We start from the raw sequence: 21,917 nt of genomic DNA on the forward strand, positions 1-21,917 counted from the left end.
CAGGGAGTCCAACACCTGGTGCAACCAGCCCTGAGAACTAAACTTGTTCCCAGCCCATAGGACAGCTGCGACATCTGCAAACCATTACAGCCAGTGTAAAATCTGCAGCTTAGGGGGCTAGCCATTTCCTGAGAAACGTCCTCCCTTCCCCAGTCCGGTTTTTGCCCACTTGTCCTGCACCCTGTGATGTCCGCGCTGCTTTCCTGTACCAAACTTCCTTGAGCCCTGGAAACAAGCAGAAACCCGTCCACCTATTGTGTCCATTATGGGGGGGTGGGGAGTGGGGCAGGATCTGGAGTGGGGATGCGACAAATGTGATGACAGAGGACCTGTCCCTGCCTATGTTTGCCCACTTGTGATGTTGTGCCCCCTCCCCCTCTTCTGTCACCTTCCTCCTTGCACCTTGGGAACTATGGTGTCCATTGGGGGGGAGTGGTGGGGGCAGACTCTGCACAGGGGAAGCCATAGCCTTATAAGCATGTGGAGGGAGGACCCAGATCTCTGTTTGGCTGCTGGCATTGGGGTGCTGGATGCAAGGGTGAGAGCAGAGAAGCTGAGGCCCTTTCAGCAGGTACCCTGTCCCTGTCTTCACGTCTCCATTCCTCCCCCTTTCTCCTCCTCTTCCCCAAGTTGTGGTCACTCTCAGACCTCTTTGGGATTTCAAAACCACGTATACTGACCCACCATTTCATGGGAATCAGTATATCATCAATAATACTACGCAATCTTTCGTTGCCAAAAGCGTAATTCCCAGATGTATCTGAGTGGAATCTACCATTAATGGCTGTATAACTAGTTTACATTAAAATATCCCATAATACAAGGGTACCGGTATTGATCATAGGACCAACCAAGCATGGATCTGGGACATATAGAGACAACTCCTCTTCAGTATCAAAAAGGGAATCCTCACCTATACAAAACCTGACATTAAAATCCCCCGCATCCCCCCCAACCCCTCCCCCCGGATTACTGGGAAACTGCATGTTTGGTGCTGATTCTTCATGCACTTTTTAAGTCGCTTAAGTAAACCTCCTGACCCAGTACCCATGTTATTATTGTAAAAGTTAAACAGACCAAGCGGATCATTCCTCCTAGTTGTGACAATCAAAGACAGGAAATTTGCATTTGATTACACAGATTGTTTAATTTCCCATCCCAATAGACAGATATAAACTGGCAGGCCTCCACAGGGGTGTCCCTTTTCCCAAATCTGACAGCTTGGACATGATACACAATAAATCGACCCGGTCTTCTGAAATAACCTCTTCATCTTTAATAAAATCCCACCAAGAATTATCTTGCAACTTTCTCTTTAGGCCTGGAATGTTCTACTGCAAAAGCCTGAGATCTGACATCCCCACTTAGACCATCATCGAAGTATTCCTACTTCTCACTTCGTGGCCTGACACACAGCTATTACACAAGTGCTCCGAGTCTTGTTATTCTACCGCCACTAATAGTAGAGTGTTCTTAGATAAGGCCTCCTGTTAATCTGTTTCATCCAAACCACCCAGACACTAACATCCATTAGTAAATATGATGGCTGGGGCACATTTCTCAACTCTTACTAACCTCTCATCTGAGACAAAACTGTGAGAGTCCTCATTCCTTAATGGAACCTGGGTTTGTGGGTACATATACTGGGCAACTTCTACTATAACTCTCTTTTCTCTCCCATCCTGGTCTATAAGAAAAAGCCCGCATGTGTAATCAAATACTTGACCTATCTTGTTGACTGTATGATCATCGACATAGTAGGTCTGCTAGCTTTGATGGATGATACAGGTTTATGGTGACATACGCCCCTCAATGCTCTTTTCACTACATTGTACCCTTATTGAGTGTTTCACCATCAGGAGATCTCTCTCCGTAAGAAATGTTACACCACAAGTACTTTGACTAAGGGAGTGACCTTATTCATTATTAGTACCCGGCGAGAGTCAAGCAGAATGCAACATGCATTCTGGTTGGCTGTCGCCGGGTCCTTACCCGGCCGAGAATCCTTCGATTCTCTGCCGGGATTCCAGCGGCCTTGTGGCAGCCCCTCAGCCAATAGAGGAGGCTCGAAGCAGGGCCATCCCTGCTCAGAGCCTCCCCAAGGCTGAGAGGCTGCCTTCGCTCCACGCTGGGGACTCAGGTAAGCTTTTTTTTCCCCTTCCCTCCCTCCTCCCTACCACACCCCACTTACCTTCTTGCTCCTGCATCCCTGGATGGGAATGATGGCAGCCTCCAGCAGTGTGGAGACTCCACGCCTCCACACAGCTGGAGGCTTCCATCGTCCCCTGTCGGGGACGAAGGTACGTTTTTTTTTTCTCTCCACCCTTCCCCTCCCTCCCACTTACCTTCTGCTTTTTTTTTTTTTGGGAGCAGACGCGCTGGGAACACTTGTGGTCCCAGCGCGTCCGCTGCCGAAGGCCGCAATGGAAAGAGAAAACGGACTACCGTTTTCCCTTTCCTGGCGGCCACTTTCTTGGTCGTTTTATTTTTTTTTCTGTCCCGAAACGCTGCGGCTTTTCGTGACAGAAAAAAATGCTTTTAGTGCCCCGGTCACGCATATATTGCGGGCCGGCGTACTAATAGAATATGACCCTCGCGGCGGGGGCATTACCAACTCAGGTAATGCCCCGGGGCCTTAGTTAAGGACCTTGCATCGCTCGGGCCTATAACTATGCGCCCCGGGGCATTACCTGAGTCGGTAATGCCCCCGCCGCGAGGGTCATATTGCTTAAGTAACATGGTATGTTTTGTACACCGAGATTCAGGCTTAGAGACATTGGGTAATTCTACAGGTGGTAAAATCAAACTGACATTTTATTCAGTTCCTGGAAAAGCTATATCTTGCCTCGGCTCCCTTTTCCTCAAACAGTACAGTGACAGCCAAGGGAGGTAGCCAGTATGCTGTGTCAAAGGCAAGATCAAAAGAGTGGGCATTTGGAGGAAAGGGGGCTGGGAGGGAGTCCTTGGCTTGTGCCAGGTATGGATAGGGAGGGAGGGTGAATGGAGGTCGTGCGAAAATGAAATGGTGAAGAGAATAATTCATTGGTTACAGGCGGAGATGTCAACAGAGAGCAGAGGAGTTAATAGTGGAGAATAGAAGATTGGATCTACAGAGTTCCCTGGGATGCAAGTAGGGAGATTTTGCAGGTTAAGCAGGGAGTGGTCAGAGAGAGTGGAGTCCAGCTGCAGTTCTATTCTATTCTTTAGAATTTTTGTTAAGCGACAACTCGCCTGCAGGCCTTAGAGCGCTGGATAATCCTTTGTAATGTGGGAGAGGTTGAGGTAACTCTTTTTTATAAGAGCACTATCATCTGGGAGTGTTTCCAGTATTAGGTCCAGATCAGAGAAGAAGAGATTGAGGGTACCAAGTGGGCTCTATGCGAGGATGATGAGAGAATAAATGGGAAAAGTGAAGAAGTAGTTGGGTAAAGATGTGTTTCAAAGTGAATAGAGTTAAATCCGAGATGAATGAGGGGTGATGGTGGATCCTTGCTGATTGATAGGCCAACACCTTTTTTAATTTGCTGAGTGGAGTGAGATAAAATGGCAAAAACAGTGTGTAGGACAGTCAGAGAGGCAGTGTTGTTGGGGGGGAAGGGAGATCCAGCTTTCACTGATCCCCATCACTGAGAGCTTGTGGTGATGGGAGATGAAGTGGTCAGTGAGGGAAAAATGTTGTGTGCAGAGGGATTGGACATTCCAGAAGTCCAGAATGATGTTGGTAGTCGGGGTTATGGAGTGAGTCAAGTAGATGATTGTGGTACATGGAAGAAAACAGACAGTGTAGATGAGGTTATAGTGGGTAATGTATGAGGGATAAGACGTACAGTTTGCTGCATAGCCACGGGCGCTCGTGCTACCGGAGCCTGTGGACTGGCATCTGGTGGTAGCCCACATCTTCTGGCCCTTCTTCTCTTTTCCACTTGAAGCACACAGGGATGGTGTCCTTGTAACATACAATTAGAACCGCTTTTCCAGGTGTGCACTGGGCATCCCAGGATGGCAGAGGAATAGTTTAGAGATGCTGGCAGGTACGGCTTGGAGTGGGACCTCTGCACCCTAATGGGAGGCATATGGGCACAGACCCAGCAGTTGGTTTGATTGAATTTGCGAGCTGCCAAATGGCTGATCTTGAGGAAAAAGTTCTCTTGGTAGTCCATTAATGCAGGAGGGAGAAGCAGAGCAAGCGTGATTAACTGGCTGATGGCAGACATTACGGATTGGCTTTGGGGATCCACAGGGAGCAAGAACACCCGGTTGGAGCAGAGCGTGTGCACAGGAGTCTGTGTTGCTCAGGGAAGCAGATGGAAAGTTGACTAGATCCAGAGGAAAGTCGAGCTCTCACAATAACGCAAGCTGGAAAGAACTCAATTTGGTACGTAAAGACAGGACGAGGGCATAGTGCAAAAATGACAAGTGAGAGGCAAGGCTGTTATGCTGGAACAGAAAATGTAAAATAAAATACACTTCTAATAAAGCGAGCTTGGTACACTGTAGCAGTATGATGGTCACATTGAGATAGACGTGATATTCAAAGCGGATCTGTTACTCATCAAATGCAGGATGAACAAACATATAGTACTCCAGATCTCGCAAGTCACAAATGCAAAAAGAAAAATTGAAAAATATTTGCTTTCAAAAGAGATAAAGTTTGAAGCAAAATCCAAAATGAAAAAAAGAAAAAATGATCATATGAAATATTAACATTTACAATTATTGAAATAAAAAATATATATAACATATTACATTTGAAAATGCTAAAATGCTAATTTTAAATAAAAAAATAAAGTCCAGAATGTAAAGAGAAAACATAATAACATATTAAAATTCAAAATTATTAAAATACCAAAAAATCAAAAAATACAATATTAAAGTTGAAAATGCCAAATATTATTACAAACATAAAAAATACAAAATGTACACTGTCAAAATACTAAGGTCCAATCAAATCACAGTTCAAGGGACCATTGTCCAAGAAAATATCTGATAGACTATTCCCATACGGCAGGGTTTCTGAACGGGGTTGAGGACAGATTTTGAGGGGAAATAGTCAACGGTCTGGAGTGCAGTGTCCTAGCTCTCCCCACTGGCCTAAATGTAATCTTGGCTGGCCTGGCACAGGTTGTGCCTCGCTGACCTGGCTGTAGATCTGTCTCGTGACTGAAGAAAGATGTTTGAAATATGCTAGAACTGAATCATCAGTCAGTGCCAAAAGCAACCTGTTCACAGAGGGAGGAGCTGCTGTGGGCAGAGGCATTGTTCTTGCCATGATGCTCTCAAATAGAGAGAGTCCAGCAAAGTGGCTGGGAATACCTCTCATGTACATGGGGGAAACAGGCAATGCACCTGGCCAACTTAGTCGTGTCTGTGCGCACACCTTTGCCAGCTTGTAGCTCCCAATTCTTCCTTTCTCTTTTCCCCAAGCTTTGCGTTCTGTTTTGTCCCAAGGGTAGCCTTCAGGGTGTGGAGCAACAGTGTCAGTTTTGCTACAGGAAAACTGGGGAGAATGGACCGGCACACAGAACTCGCAACAGAGCGCAGACAAAAGGTTAGAGCAGGAGCAACAGGGTCAAGTGGAGTGTTGTAGTGGGTCAGAGGACACAGTGCACCACAATGATCCAGGCACTGGAAATGGGATGTCCTCTATTCCTACAGCTGTGACAGTCCAGCCAGACACTGGGGCAACCAGGAACGCCCCCAACCTCAGTGTGCTGAAGGTGACTCCTGTATCCAGCAGCATCCTGGCACACTTGTTACCTACCTGCACTGTCACCTAGGGTCCAATGGATGGGAAGGGGATGGCTAGAGCAAGGTGTTGGGGTGTCACGGGTACATCATCTGGGTACAGATCCCATCAAGCTTGAGGGAACTGGAAGGGACTGGCCTGGCTGCTGGGGCCAGGGTTGCAAGGCAGTGCCAGAAGAGGCACCCTGGATATTTTTACTACTGGCTGGGAGAATAGCAGCACTGGTCAGGGATCAAGCCTGAGGCTGTACAGGCTGGGGTTCTGGGCCAGAACCGGCATTGTGATCTGGGGGACTAGGCTGAGCAGGGAGGTGAATGGGACCAGGCTGACATGGTGCAGGGAGTTGCGATTTCCTCTAAACAGACAGGGCTGTGGCCTTGGTCTGCTGATGGAGAATCAGCTGAGCACAGTTGTACTTCCGGTGGCCATATTCCTTAAAATAGGCACACTGGTCCTGATGCACATGGTGGCCTAACTGGAATGGGTACCGGCCTGGGGTGGATACTGTCATTTTTTTTATTGGCATTTATATAAGTACATAGTAACCATCAAACGGTAACATAACAAACAAACAACTAATTAACTACCACAGTCTTCATAGCTCAACGTATTGTTCTTAATTGTGATGAGGGGGAGGGGGGCCGGTGGTCGATGTACCCAAGGTCATGGGGGTTGAGTTTCCGGGTTGTCCATTCTTGGGGGTAAACCCCAGGCAAGTCTCTGGTAGGGGTGAGAACTCAGGGGGGTTTGTGATCCGAAGCGTATTGGATGTCGCGCAACAGGGCTCTCCATGATTCTAGGGTGTCATTGGAGTTATCATCGCTTGAGTTGATTCCATCTTGCCAGGCTCTGGTCTCTGCCTCTGACCACTTTTCCAGGTCCTTAAGCCAACGTCCATGCCTCGGGCCCCCTGGTGATTTCCATGCCATAGCTATGGACCTTTTTGCGAGGATGCAGGCTAGGTCCATTAGTTTGACCAGGTGTTTGTATTTGCTAAGTCTGGGATGGGCTCCCAGTAAGCATTCCTTTGGGTTCCATTCATATCTTGTGAATCCCGCATTGGTGCAGGTGCTTTCTACCATGGACCAGAATTTCGCCGTTTTGGTGCAGGTCCAGAACATGTGGATCATGTCCGCTTTATCATTTCCGCACCAGGGGCAGTTCGGAGATGCTTGTTTGTTAAAGGTAGCAACTCTTAGTGGGGTCATGTATGTTCTGTATAGAACATTCAGTTGAACTTGTTTGAATCTAATGTTCCTCGACACCTCTTTGGGGTATAGTAATATTCGCTCCCATTCACTGTCAGATAGTGTGATCCCCAATTCGGTTTCCCATTTTTGTCTCAGGGATGCGCCTTTTGGATTGGGTCTATCATTCAGTTTGATGTATAAGCGGGAAACCGGCTTCCAACCATCTGCTAGGTCGTACATTTCCTGGAGGAGGGGGTCCGGTGGGGGTTCCTCTGGCCAGACAGGCCATTGTGCCCTAGCTGTCCTCTTGAGGCGGTGGTACCACAGGAATTGGGTGTTCGAGATGCCTTCATTATCTTGTAGCGATTCAAGTTCTCTGAACATGCCGTCTTCAAACAGGTCTCCCCATGTGTAGATTCCAGCTTTCTCCCATTTCCTGTCTGTCGCTAGGTCCGCCTGAGTTTTGCATACATCCGCCAGAATGGGGGTGTTGGGATTGTAGGGATGTTTTAATTGTCGAAGGAAGCCAGCTCTGGCCCATATCTGCCTGCCCAGGTTAACAATCATGGGAACTTCAGATGTTTGTTTCGTCGGGTTCCAAAGCATTTCTTTGGGAAATAGCTTGGAGGTTGCATGTCGCAGGAGCCCCACTTCAGCTGACGGGCCATCGGAGAGCCATTTCGTCACGTGGCTGAGCTGTGCAGCTAGATAGTACCTTTGCAGATCGGGTAGTTGTATCCCTCCTTCCTTGTACGGGAGCGTAAGTGTAGGTAAAGAGAGCTTGTGTCTGGATGACCCCCATATGAAGTCCTTGATTAGAGAGTCCAGTTTTTTGAAGAAGGGAGGTCTGATGTAGAAGCAGACGTTCGTGAAGTGATATAAAAAACGGGGGAGAACTATCATCTTGACTATTGCCGCTCTGCCCATCACTGCCAGTGGTAGCTTCGACCAAAAGTTCATGGATTTGCGGAGGGCACCCACTGCTTTTTCCGTGTTGTGTTCATGCATGAGTGCAGGGGTATGACACACATCGACTCCTAGGTACTTAAACTTCTCTAATTGCCACTGTATCCCGACGTCTGGTAGATCGGACTTATCCAGACCCCTGAGTCTGGCCAGTGGAAACGCACACGACTTTAGTTTGCTAAATGTTATCCCAGAGTATTGGGCATAGTTGTCTAGGATGTCCAACGCGACTTGTGCATTGAGCTGAGGGTTATTTAAATACAGGAGGACGTTGTCCGCGTACATGGATATTATGGAATGGTCACTGCCCAGCTTAATGCCCGCGTCAAAGTGTTGTTTCCTGAAATAGGCGGCCACTGGCTCCAGTCCCAGTATGTATAACATCGGGGACAGTGGGCATCCTTGCCTCGTGCCACGCTGTGTCGCCCAGGCTTTGGACACCGTCCCTCCAGTCTTCACTCTCGCTGCTGGTGAATTATACAGTACCTCGACCCATTTTACAAAGCCCTCGCCAAAGCCGAATTCCCTTAGTACTTCCATCAGCCACTCCCAGTAGATGGAATCGAAGGCTTTTATGGCGTCTAGCGATAGCACCGCTAGGTCCTCATCTCGATCATAGGTCTCTGCCATGATGTGCTGGAGCCTCCTCAGGTTTGCGGTAGTATTGCGTCCCGGAACGAAACCATTCAGGTCCTCATGAATCAGGGTTCCTACCACCCTCGCCAGCTTCTTAGCCAGTATTGTGGTCAGGATCTTGCAGTCATAGTTTAGCATGGCGAATGGACGGTATGATTCACAGTTGTCGACAGGTTTGTTGGGTTTAAGTATAGGGATGATAATTGTTTCTTTCATGGAGTTGGGTAGGATTCCGTTTTCTTATGCCTCCATATACACCTTGTGGAGTATCGGGGTGAGGGTCGCTTCATACGCTTTATAGAATTCTGGCAGAAGCCCATCACTCCCGGGGGTCTTGCAGGTGGCTAGAGATCTAATCGCCTCCGTCACGTCTTCTGGAGTGATTTCCGCGTCCAGTAGCTCACTTTGGGCCTCCGTCAGTCTTGGGAGCTCAATCTCTGCCAGTGTAGCCCTTATGTCCTCCACTGGTATTTTGGTGTCATGGGCATACAGTTTGGAGTAGAAGGCCGCAAACGCAGAGTTAATGTCTTGTTGCGTCCTGTGGGTTGTCCCCCTTTCATCAGTTATTTCGGTTGGGAGGTGTCTTGGGAACTCGCATTTACACAGCAAGGTTTATCTGCTTCTTTGTGCGCCCTGGCTATGTGGGTCGTGTAGTCGAATTTAGACAGTCTATTCCAGGCCAAAAGGCATTCCTCCCGGGTGCCCTTCAGTTCTGTTTCAGCGTCCGGCATGATGTCGATTTCGGATTCCAGGTATGTAATCTTATTCTCCAGATCCTCCAGTTCGGATTTCAGATGATTGCGGATGTCACCAGCTCCGGATATGACTTCTCCCCGTGTCACAACCTTCATGGCCTCCCATAGTGTGCTCCAGCTTGACACTGAGCCTGTGTTAATGTCTAGGTATTCCTCGAGTTTAGCACCAAGTTCCTCCTTAAATGCGTGGTCTGTGAGTGCTGCCGGTGGCATTCTCCATAGTGGGATTGGCGGTCTGGGTCCTCTTGTTTGTTTGTTTGTTTGTTTATTATTTATAGCGCGCACCAAACCCGAGGGTAACCGGGCGCGTTGTTCAAGGATACTTTAAACTTTACAGGTTACGCATGCTTACAAGTGGTGGTTATACATCGTAGAAATTACATAATGCATAGTGCATAATATAAACATATAACATAATATGTACAGGAAATATGCAGTAGGAAGATAGAGAGTATATAATTATGTGCATAGTACGTCTGTAGGACAGTAGTTATGTTAGTGTAGGGCGGGACTATCGGTCATTTTCTTTGATCCAGTTGATACAGTTAGATCTGAAGAGAGCGTAGGATTGGGTAGATCTCAGGCCGGGCGGGAGGGAGTTCCAAAGTTGGGCAGCTTTGACCGGGAAGCTGTTTCCTCCGGCCGTACTTAGTTTAAATGGGGGTATCACTAACTGGTTGGAGTATGCTTCTCTGGTAGGTCTAGTGGAGATTTTTCTGTTGAATTTAGCAGCTAGGTATTTGGGTGCTAGATGGTTGATACTTTTGAAAGTTAGAGAAGCTGTCTTGAGTTTGATTTTGTCCGCTGTGGAGAGCCAGTTGGATTGTCTTCTAGCCTCTGAAATATGCTCCCTTCTTGGAATTCCTAAGGCAGCTCTAAGAGCATTGTTCTGTAGTGTTTGAATCTTTTGCAACGTATGTTTATTGGCCCCTAAGTATAGTGCGTTGCAATAGTCCAATTTCGACAGCACTAATGCTCGAGCAAGGGTTAGGCAGTTGGCAGTGGATAGGTATGGTTTTGCGGCTCTAATCAGCTTGCAGGTATATGCGGTGCTGGATGCCATTGCGCTCACCTGTTTGGTTAGGGAGAGGTGGGAATCAAGGTAAAACCCTAATGTTTTTACCTCTTTTGCCACCTTGATAGTGTTGCCGTCTATGACGAAGGAGGAGTATTCTTCTTTTAATCTATTGATGTTTTGTTTGTTCCCCAGTATGATAAGTTCCGTTTTGTCACCTCTAGGTGCCCATTGCATAATCAGCGGAGAGTGATCGGATATGGTTCTGCCAAGATACATTGTGGAGTCTACTTGCTGAGCCAGTTTACGATCTATGAACAAATAGTCTATCCTCGTATGGACCTTGTGCAGGGTCGAGTAATAAGAATAGCTCCTCTCGGTGTGATGTTGTTCCCTCCAGATGTCCACTAGGTCGAGTTGCTCTATTGTGGTGTTTAGCACGTTAGATGCAGGGCTATTTAAAATACATAGCTCCGTTCCTGATGCAATTGAAGTCGCCACCCCATATGAACGCACTCTCTCTGCGAAGAATCATTTTAGCGCTAAGCATTTTGAGGTGTGTGGGTATTCCGTGTTGTGGTAAGTATGAGTTCACCAGGCACACTGGCGTGGATTCGATAGTTCCCCATAGTATTAGATATCTGCCCTCTTTGTCGGCTTCATAGTCCAGTAGCTGGAAGGGCACTGTCGGGTTCAACCACGTGAACACTCCTCTAGCAAATTTGGAGTATGGCGCCCCTCTTCCGATCCCACCCCATCTTTCGGATAATTTGGCTGTGAATTCTTCCGTGAGATGGGTCTCTTGAAGCATCACTATTGATACCTTTTTCCTGCATAGGTAAGAGTGGATCCGATTCCTTCTCAGGTACGTGCCCATACCCCTCACATTCCACGCCATCACCTTAAGTTGGAGTGCCATTGAGTTGGTGTCTTGATTTCATCTCTCCGGTCACCCCAGATTTCACGGGGCGGCCCCTTCTCCGGGTGATGAGGCTCTCCTCCTGGGTTCCGGTGTTCTCTCATCTTCGGCCCCCCAGGACCTCCGGTCCCGTGCTTCCCCTTTCTTAATATTTCGAGGACTGTGGTGTGAACCAAACGATTAACAAAACTGGAACTGGTACGCCCAGCAACGACAAGTTCCTGCTGGTGCTCAGGCGCTCTCATACCGTCAGGACCCATCCGGGTGTCAGGCATGAGGGAGGTCGGTCAGGCAACTGGCCTGTCCTGAACTGTTCGTGGGGGTAGGGCTCTGTGCCTGGCGTGGGCCGAGCGAGGGCCGCATCTATGTAGCTAACTGTTGGGTGATTTTACTTTCTCTTTGGTCATTTGCCTTGCGTCTGAGTTAGCTTTATGAGTCATGGATCCGTCCATGTCTCAAGCACAAAGGATTCTTCGTTTTCCGTGGGTTGAGGATCCTTATCTGCAGCTAGGTTGTTGTCTTCCAGCCACATGTTGGCAGCTGCTGGGGATTCCAGGAAAATGGCCCTCCCCTTGTTGATCACTCTCAGTCTGGAGGGGTATAACAGCATGTACTTCAGGTTCAGTTGCCTGAGCCGGGCTTTAATTGGCACAAATGAGTACCTCTCTCGTTGGACCTTCGGGGTGTAATCGGGGTAAATCGTTATTCTGGCGCTCCCGCGTTCAATGGGGCCCTCTTCTCTGGAGTGCCGGAGGATGGTCTCTCTATCCTGGAAGTTGAGTACTTTAGCGATTTTAGGGCGAGGATGCGAGCCCGGCGGGGGTCTCTTCTGAAGTGATCTATGCGCCCTTTCGATCGAGAATCCTTGCGTTAGTCTTCCAGCACCCACCTCCTGTTGTATCAGGGATTCTATATAGGCTGTCGGATTCGAGCCCTCGCTTCCTTCCGGGACCCCAAGTATTCTGATGTTGGCGCGCTTGGCCCGGCCCTCAGCCTCCTCAGCTCTGGCCTCAAGTGTGAACACCTTTTGTTCCAGGTCCAGCACCTTAGCTTTCAGCTCCGCTGTGTCGTCTGACGTTTCTTTTATGGTTGTTTCGGCAGTGGTCACTCTTTCTGTCAAGTTGCAGGCATCCTGGCGCATGAGTTGTAGCTCGGATTTGAACTCCCCGATTCTGGAATTTATAAATGTGCGCAGTGATGCAATTGCCTCCAGTACCTGGGCTTGATTTTCGGGGGAGTCCGCCGGTTTTGCTTGGGGAGGTTCGGGGGTGGAAGTGCGTGGCTGCGGAGGAGTTTTCTCTTTAGCAGATACATACGTGTCCATGGTGCTTGTTTTCGTCTTATTCCTGGCCGCCATGACGAGGGACGTTCAGAGACGCCACTCGGTTATGTGTGGGTAGATGATAGTGGACGTCGCCTCCTCAGCAATGCCCCCACCAGCCCGTTGATTTTAGTGTGTGGGCTGGGGGAGCTTATGGTTCCAGGGGTGGGGTAGTCAGCTTGCAGCGTGTGGGGACTGTTTTTCGCGGGTCTCCAGGGATCAACAGGGAGGCAGCGGGTGGGGGCCCCTCTGTAAAGGCCTCATCGGCCTATTGGGATCAGTGTTCAAGTTCTCAGAGGGGCATACAACAGCACGCCGATGGTGCGACGCTGTGGTCCCCTATGCTGGGGGTGTTCGATTGGTTTATGCCCTCACCCAGTGCTCTCCTCACCTCCACCTTCTTTTGCTGTCGATGGCAGGGTTCCCCGCACCAAGGGGTCAGCGTGTCCACTCGCGGTGTCTCTTCGGTTCTCGCTCCTCGGCCGCTACGGATGCTGGAGCCCAGGGCCCGGGCCCAGTCTCCCCGGGCGGGAGCGCCCGCTTGTCTCCCCGGTCGGCCGCTGCAGCAACAGCAGATCGGACCCGGGTGGAGGGGCAGGCTCCTCCTTCTTTTTTCGGTCGTGGCAGCAACTTGTGGGTCGGCTTCGCTGCGAAGGCGGTTAGCGCTTTCCTCCGGCGCCGGCTTCAAGAGATGGCCGCCATCTTGGGTCCCCGCCAGCAGTGGGGGGGGCCTTTGCAGGGGAAAATCCGTGGATCTGGAGGTCCAAACCCAGGAGAAAACCACAGGATCGTGTCCGGGGCCGGTTCTCCCACCCTCGGAACCGGTTCTTTCTGTCTCAGATGTGATTTCAGGCAGGCAAAAGGAACGAGATACGGCGTCTCGGCCGGAGCACGGCGACTCAGCTTCCACTCGCCATGAGCTCCAGGCCACGCCCCGTGGATACTGTCATGAGACAGTCTGAGGCATGTACTGGGGGTTCAGAGGGGATATCTGGGAGTAGTAAATAATTCCTCCTCTTCCTCCCCCACTAAATTCCTGCTGTCCTCTAGACACCCCATACTGGCCCCCCTAGGGTAACAGTTCAGGGGCTGATGCAGAAGGGGAGTGTACGCAAGGGGCAAGAACTGGGAAGGGAGCAGAATAGCTGGCTGGGGGAGTAAGTGCTGACAAATCCAGGACATCCTCTGGGGCAGAAGTCACTGAGAGCAACACTAAGAACAGACGGGGGTCACACCCATAACTGGGGCCGTTGCTCATTTTCTCTAAATTAGGCTGTTCTCGCTTCCTCTCTAATTTCACTTATTGCTCCAGCCACTTCCTCCTTGCCATAGACACACTCTGCAGGCACCACAGCATGTAGACCTCCGACTGCCTAACTGCTGAGTTCCCTTTCTTCCTTTTAAGAACCTTGCACACTGCAGCTAGATGAGTCTCATCAAAGGAGCATTCTAGGGGCCGGACCTGTAGGTTCCGATGCTTGGTCTGTTTATGCCATACTGGCATCCATCTGAGAATGTCTGGGCCATGCACTTTAGCCATGAGTGCCACAGGGGAATTAGGGAAAAGGCCCACTCCCTGGCTTGCATAATTTCCCATTCTGACAGGCAAAAAGTTGTCCACAAACTAAGATGTGTTGATAAATACTAAATCACTACAGGGCATAGGTCAGCACCCTACTACCCAAGTCTGTCATCCAGGGTTACTCTTTAGCACTCACAATCACTCACAGATGCACACTCATAGGCGCTCAACAATGAAAGGGGTTGGATGAAAAACTGTTGCGGGACAGGTGGCACGGTAATACCAAGCTACTAGTTCACTTCCAAAAGGATTATTAAGTACAATTCCCAGGTGTCCCTTGAAAACTACTTGGATTCAGGCAGGTCTGGTACTCCGCACAAAAGAGTTGCAGGCAAAGGTGCTCTCTAGAGGCCCACTCTTGTGGTCCTAAATAAATACATGGCTTTCACTACCATGATATGGATACAATAAAAATGAGTATGTGGGTTAGGTTGGGGCCTCTACTAGCCTTGCTCACTCCAAGTGAGCGTCTAGGAGATGAGTTTGCTACAAACTAGGTGGCTCTGGTACTAGTAAACTAAATTAGGCAATTTGGTGTGGTGAGGGCTCCAGCCGCCCAGACAAGCAAAATGATGGGTGCCAAGTGTATACTCCAGAGAGATCTCTATGGGTGGATTTTCATAAATATGCCACCTCACCCAAGGGTGAGGGCTCCAGCCAACCAGACAAGCAAACTGAAGGATATCATGGCACACACCACAAAGGTATCTACAGAAGGACTTACTATTAAGATGCCTCCTGACCGCTCTTTGTACCCACATTCAGGCACACTAGAAAACTGAATTAAGTGACATGTAGTGCGCTCTAAAACTAGGCTCTTGGTGGACCGGTACAGAAGGTGAGCAATGAGCCACAGCTACCCTTGTTCACCCTCCAGTATGGGCCTAGAACGTGAGTTTGTTACGGGGTAGGTGACCCCCCTCTCCTGAGGAACTCACAGTGTTAAAACCGATCACTGTATAAAATTAGGGGTTGAGATCTGGATGCTATGACTAGTTGGGCAGATTATCCAGAAAGGTACACCCTACAATTTATTTTTCAGTACAATTGTATGATGTTGCGTAGGTGTGCAGATCCTCCTATGACAGTGGTAACCTGGGTATGGGAATGGGACATGGGTTGACTGGATGGGCACACTGTCCTACCCTCAATGGTACCACCCCCTCAGAGACTAGGTGCCCTCCCCTCAAGCTAGAAGCTGGCAATGTCAGTAGTGCACGTGACTGATTTGGCAGTTCTTACCTGTTACTTGATCTGACAACCACGCAGAGGTACAGAAGGCAGCTCTCATCCAGGTGAACCTCCCGCACTGGTCCACTCCCAGGAACTGGATCCAAAAGCGGTGGCCGTGTCCTGGCCACCTGGATGGCAGATCCCCAGGGACTAGCAGGTGAGACATCTTCAGGCTACTCACAGAGTCAACAGACCCAGTGAGGGTGCGTTGTGTATGCACACAACCTGGGTCCCCCTCTAGCAATAACAGGCTGCACTAAAAAGTGGGAACACAATGAAGGCAACAAAGTCTTTGCAGGAACCTGGAACAGATGTATTACAGGAAGATGAGTAAACTCATTGCCAGCAGGATAGATTAGACACACTGGACTAGCTAGGCACACCCACTGGCATGGAACCCATGCCTGGGGAGTACCCTTGAATGCAAGGGGAAAGGGACACCACCCAAGAAAGGGAAGGGTTGGAGAGGTTGTTGGAGCATGGGGCTGTTAGAGATGGTGAGTGGGAAAAGAGACAGAGAGTCAGGCATAGAGAGGCCCAGAGAGAGACACACTGGGAGAGGGAGAGACAGGGGCCCAGGAAGACGGACACAGAGACACAGAGAGAGGGGTACAGGCACAGAGACACATACACAGAAACACAGGGAGAGGGGGACAGGCACAGAGACACAGGGAGAGGGAGAGACAGGAGCACAGGGAGACAGATGCAGAGACACAGGACGAGGGAGAGATGGGGTAGACAGAGACTAAGAGACCAGGAGAGAGAAGTAGGGGTGTCAGAGAGGCCAGAAGACCTACTGGCGGAAAGACAGTGTAGGTTGGGGAGGAAGGGAACCACAGGAGAAGGATGAGGCCAGACAGGGGGAAGGGTACCTGCTAGTAGGGCAGGGGCTTCTGTAGCCTCTGCCCCCAACCCACAATGTCAACACACCACACTGCCAGCAGCCAAAAAGAAGAGACCTGTTCTCTCTCCACAGATCTTATATAAGGCTGTCACTTGCACCCAGGAACACAACATGTGGTTGTCAGGGATATGTTTTCAACTGCAGGGAAGGGGAGACCAGGCAACTGGTTTGTTTGGTTGTTGCCTGGGACAAGTTCCAGGGCCAACCTCCTACCTCCCACCCAGGCAAGTATTTGTCTGGCTTTCGCCAGGACAAGTTGTGTTTGGTTTCTAGGTGAGATGGGATGCAGGGCTGGACACAAAACAATTTTTTTTTGTTATTTATTTATTTGTAACATCTAGTTTTTTTACAAACTTTTATTACAATTCATACCAGTTCGTGAGTCCATTTTATCTTTACAATTACATTCTATGCTTTCAGTTTAGGACCTTATCTAGAAAATGTATCACTGAGCAGGTTAAATGTACCGAGCTTCCACTCAGTATCCGGATCCACAGATCTTCCATCAAGTCATTTGCAGGCTTGAATTCACTCAAGTGGATGGATCTCAGCCCATTTAAGGCCACACATTCAATTGTTAGGTGTTTTATTGTCTCTACGTGGATTTCACAATGCCGACAAGCTTCATCGGTGGCTGGCTTTATTTTTCTCAGCACCAACATTTGGTTTGTTTTCAGTAGGTTCAGTCTAAGTCTGAGAAATCGATCTCTATGATATCGTGAGGGAAATTGGCATAGATATTTCGGCATATTGTCCACTTTATTCTTTGTCGGACCCAGGTCTAAAGCTGTCGGCATCTTTGCGTACCTATCCAAGTTGTCTATCCATAGCCACTCTTTCAATTTAATTCTCGCAATTTGTGGGCAATTCAACAATGTATCCATTGAGATATTTGCATCTAACATGATGGCTTTCACTTTATCTGACCATCTCAAAAGCAAGCCTGTATGTTGGTGTTTTCCCTCTGATCTTAGTATTTTAAAGGCTGGTTCACAATGCATTATCTCCATCTTGCGTAGCAATGCTAAGGATTTCCAGAGTACTGTTCCATAGAGACTTTCCAGTGCCAGTTCGTGGCATACGATCGACATTGAGAGATATTTAGGCAGTCTCAGAACTTGCCGCCAGAATAAGCTTTCCAATTTGGTCCAGATCTTATGGTTCAAATTCCAGCCGGCTTCTGCTCCAAAAGTTATTGTAGGCACTACTTTTTGAAGGTAGAACATACAGAGCGGTATTGCCGAAAACTTTCCATACAAGGTGTGTAGTCTCGCTCCTTGTAGGGAGAGCATTCTGGTCCGATTGAACAGGTCTCGGACCCAGCTCCACTCCCGTATTGAGATGTTCGTCAATATTCCAAGATAGCGAATTTCTTTGACTTCTTCAATGACTTTATTGTCAATTCGCCATTTAAAGTTCTTATTTTTAGCGTTCCGATCACTGCCAAACTTCATGATTTTGGTTTTGTTCACATTGATTGATAGATCGTTTTCAATCATATAAGTTTCCAGTTTCGACAGCAGCCGTTGTAGGCCTATCCGAGTTTTATCAAACAGTACTATGTCGTCAGCATAGATTACGTAATTTATATGATGTCTGTTGATTTTCGGAGGGAAACAATTCACATTTGCTAGGGCCATGGGAATGTAAAGCTTAAACAGAGTGGCAGCAAGTGGACAGCCCTGTTTCACCCCTCTGGTAGTAATGATTGATTTAGACAGGTCGCCACTTGCATTTAATCTTACTTTGATTGAAGTGTTGGAATGCAATGCCTTCATTGGTGACAGCAAAGAGTTTGGACAGTTTCTTTTTTCTAACTTCTCCCATAGTTTATTTCGACTTATTGAATCGAAAGCCTGTTGCAAATCGATAAAGGCCATGAATAACTGGGCCTTATTATTCAGTGCTTCAAGCTTCAATAGGTTCACCAAGGTTAAGTTGTTCTCTATGCCCACGCCCTTTGTGAATCCTGTTTGTCTGATATCTGTTAGATCTATTTCCTTTGCCCATGAAGTTAACTTTTTTTGCAAAAATGTTGCCAGCACTTTGCCGATAGTATCTAGGAGGGCAATCGGGCGGTAGTTGGCAGGATCGTCCCGACTGCCCTTCTTGTATATTGGTACTATTATTGCTTCAGTCCATGATCTCGGCATCTGCTTTCTGTCTGCTATCGGCACAAATAGCGTTCTGATGAAAGCTGACCACGCATATCTGTGTTCTTTTAACTGTGTATTGCTGATCCCATCCGGTCCAGCAGCTCTCAATGTCTTTAGTTTATCTATAGCCATAAGAATATCTTCTTTGGACTCAATTATGTTCCAGGCTATATCAGTGGTACCACTTTCAGCGCGCTGTAACATCTGAATTCCTGTAAAGACCTTTTGATAGTGCGTCACCCAGTTGTTTTCCGTCACTCCATTTATCATTAGGGTGTCCTGGTTTGCTGTTCCTTTATTCAGGACTCCCCACATTTCTCTTGAGTTGTTTTTTTTTATCAGTGCCAACATTTCTTCACCACGTTCTTGGTCTCTCAAATAGGAAAAGGATTTCAGCCAATTCCGATATTGTTGTTTTCTCTGTTTTAAAACGCTCGTAGCATTCATTCCATACTCTTTTTTCAGTTTGATCAGGTCTTTCCTTAACTGCTTTTTTTGGTTTTTCACGATGAAACTCCATTTAGCCTTGTGCTCATTAAGACGTTGGCAGTTTCTCTTTGAAAAACCTGGTTTCAAACTAGGGAGCAGCGGTATATAGTCAAATGACTCAACATTGTCATGGTATGTTTCCTGGATTTCATTTGATATTTTAATGATTTGACAGTCATTTATACGTAGACGGTTTCTCCCGTGATTTACTTCTAGTGCTTGACTATTATTGCCAGATTGCTTTTTGCACATTAGCTTGCAGGACATTACTAATATATAGTGGTCACTGTTTGTGGTTGATGTAATTTGTAAATTATTGATTGTTACAAAGACATTTCTCGATGTCCAGAAATAATCTAAGGTTTTTTTAAAGCCCATGTTTTCCCAGGTGAAATTTGGAGGTATGTCGCCTTTCACATGGCCGTTTACCATCATACAATCACGGGCTTCCAGATTTCCACGCCATTGCGATCTTCTTGCATTGCCTTGGCATCCGACAATCGATTTGTCTTCAACAAGCTTCTTGTGTTCATCAAACCATGATATGTTCAAATCTCCACACAAAATAATTGCAATGTCCAAGCAAGACCTCTGATAGTTATCAATTATTTTCATTACAGCAGCTATGAATGCATCAGCAGAGATTTTTAGTGGATTCCTGTACACGTTCAACAATAAAAGATGTTTTTTATTATTGTGAGTCTGAAGTAATGTTCCTTGGACATAACTGTTGGGGTTGATTTTTTCAATTATTTCCCAGTTAGTGCTTGATTTTATCATGGTGAGTAGTCCTGAAAAAGGCCGTCCCTTGTTGTTTTTTACGGCTGGATTTAGCAGTATCTCATAGCCATCTTTAACCGGGGGCTCACGCATCCAGTTTTCTTGGAGACAAATTGCAAAATTGTCGGTTAGCTCAACCGGAAAGTCATTATATAAATGACTAAAGCCCCTCGTGTTCCACGAAATCACAGTCACAGGAGCATCATTTACATCTTTCGTGAGCTACTTCTTCGTTGACTTGACTCCAGTGCTCCCGTTCTTTAAGTTTAACAGTGGTGCAGTATTAAACTGTCTCCGTAGGTCTTCACGTCGCTGATCCATGGATACTTTTACGCTTTTGGAATCCGGTGTCTCGATTGTGCTTTGTGTACTTGTTGGATCATAAGACGAGATCTCAAACCCCAAACATAGAAGATCTTGCTTCGCGGTTAATAACATATTACGTACCGCTTGGGAATTAATGTGCAGTAATACAACATCCACTCGATCTTCCGATAAGTATTTAACAATGCGGATGTCATCGGACATTATGGTCCGCAGCACTGGTACTGCATGCAGTAGACGCATAGTGTTAGCACGATTCAGATTGACATCTAGTTCATTTCTAAATATATTTTCAATCATTATTTTTTGAGACGCAACCTTAAAGGCACTGCGAGGGGCTTCATGTGATTTCGAAGGAGAATGTCGGCTCTGCGCTGTTGTGTGTTTTGGATTCAATACAGATCGACAGTTATTTGATGGCTTGGAACTAGAATCTATATGTCTTTTTTTCCTTTCGAATTGAGTTTCATAGGAGGCTCTTTCTTTCGCCCATAACTCTCCATTTTTATTTTTGTGGCAACTTGTCTTAATTAAGTGTTGTTTCGCCTGTTGTATTCGGCTTAAAGAGTTAGAGCTACTTGTGGACATATTCCCACCGTCCACCACAGATCCTCCAGAACAATCTTCAGCTTCGCCATCAGAATATGTGGATATGTTACATAACTCTTCCATTAGAACCGCAGAGGAAGATGAACTCACACCAGATTCAATTCTCCTCCGCTTTTTTGGATTTGCAATCACTTTATTTGCAGGTGCTGCATTTTTCTCTTCGTGTCTATCTTTGTTATTTGTGTCCGGTTTGCCAAGTATTTTATTTTCATGTAGCTTAGATTTTACAGGTGTGGTCAGGTTTCTTATAAATTGCTTTGTATTACTTCTATGTTTTGTAGAAGTCTGTATGTTCTTTTTTTCCAGCTTTTTCTTGGCTTTGCCATTTTTCTGTGAGATTAGTTTTTCTTTACTTGCCATGATCTCAAGTTTTTAGCCGGACCACTGAATATACCATATGATACCTTTGCAGAAGAACACGAAGGAATCTCCAAACGCACCTCTGGTGTCGTATTTGCCTCGCAGGCCTGGTTGCTGGATTCAACCATCACGTCTTTGGTACCTATTGCAGATAGTTGTTTTATGCTGGCCGTGGTTTTGTTTGGTTCGTTATTAGTTCCATTTGTCGTTGACTTAGCTGTTGTTATTCCACTTTTTCCTGTTAGGTCAATAAGAACGTGTAATTTAGGCTCATTGGCTGCTGTATTTTCATCATTTGAGTTTCCTGCTACTGCTGTGTCCACTTCTATTTTGCATTGAATCCCTACATCTGTGCCAGCATGGGTGATGTTTGCAACAGAAGCTTGTTTCTCCAGTGGTTGAGATTGCATTTGTTTTGTGTTGCCAGATATTCCATCTAGAAGCAATTTGATTCCTTTATGTTCTAACAACATCTGCTCAAAGTGTCTGCTTGTATGTTCGGCAGATTGAATATTTTCAGCTTCTTGTCTTATTTGAAAAGCCACAAATTGCGTTTCAATTTTATTGATTTTGTCATCTAGTTGCCTCATTATAGCTCCATTATTTTGTGAAGATTCATTTAAGCTTTCATACAGCTTTATTAATGGTATCAAGGCTAGTGAAGTGGCAGCCAAAATATTGTTGTGAATCTGTATGGCAGCAGCAACTGACAAGTTCGATTTTAAGGCAGGGTCTTTACTTTGCGGGCTGCCGCTATTCTCCTTACTTGGTGAACTCAGGTCTATCTATCTATCTATCTGTATTCTTGTATTGCGCCACCAACCCATAGGCCTCAGGGCGCACACAAAAAGGAGGAAAGAGACAGAACAACAAAAAACAATGTCAGACAAGGAGAACGAGGAGACATGGAGACTTGGTGAAACCTAAACCTC

Source organism: Ambystoma mexicanum, chromosome 3q (assembly GCF_040938575.1).
Source record: "Ambystoma mexicanum isolate Mex_15411 chromosome 3q, UKY_AmexF1_1, whole genome shotgun sequence".
NCBI classification, from domain to species: Eukaryota; Metazoa; Chordata; class Amphibia; order Caudata; family Ambystomatidae; genus Ambystoma; species Ambystoma mexicanum.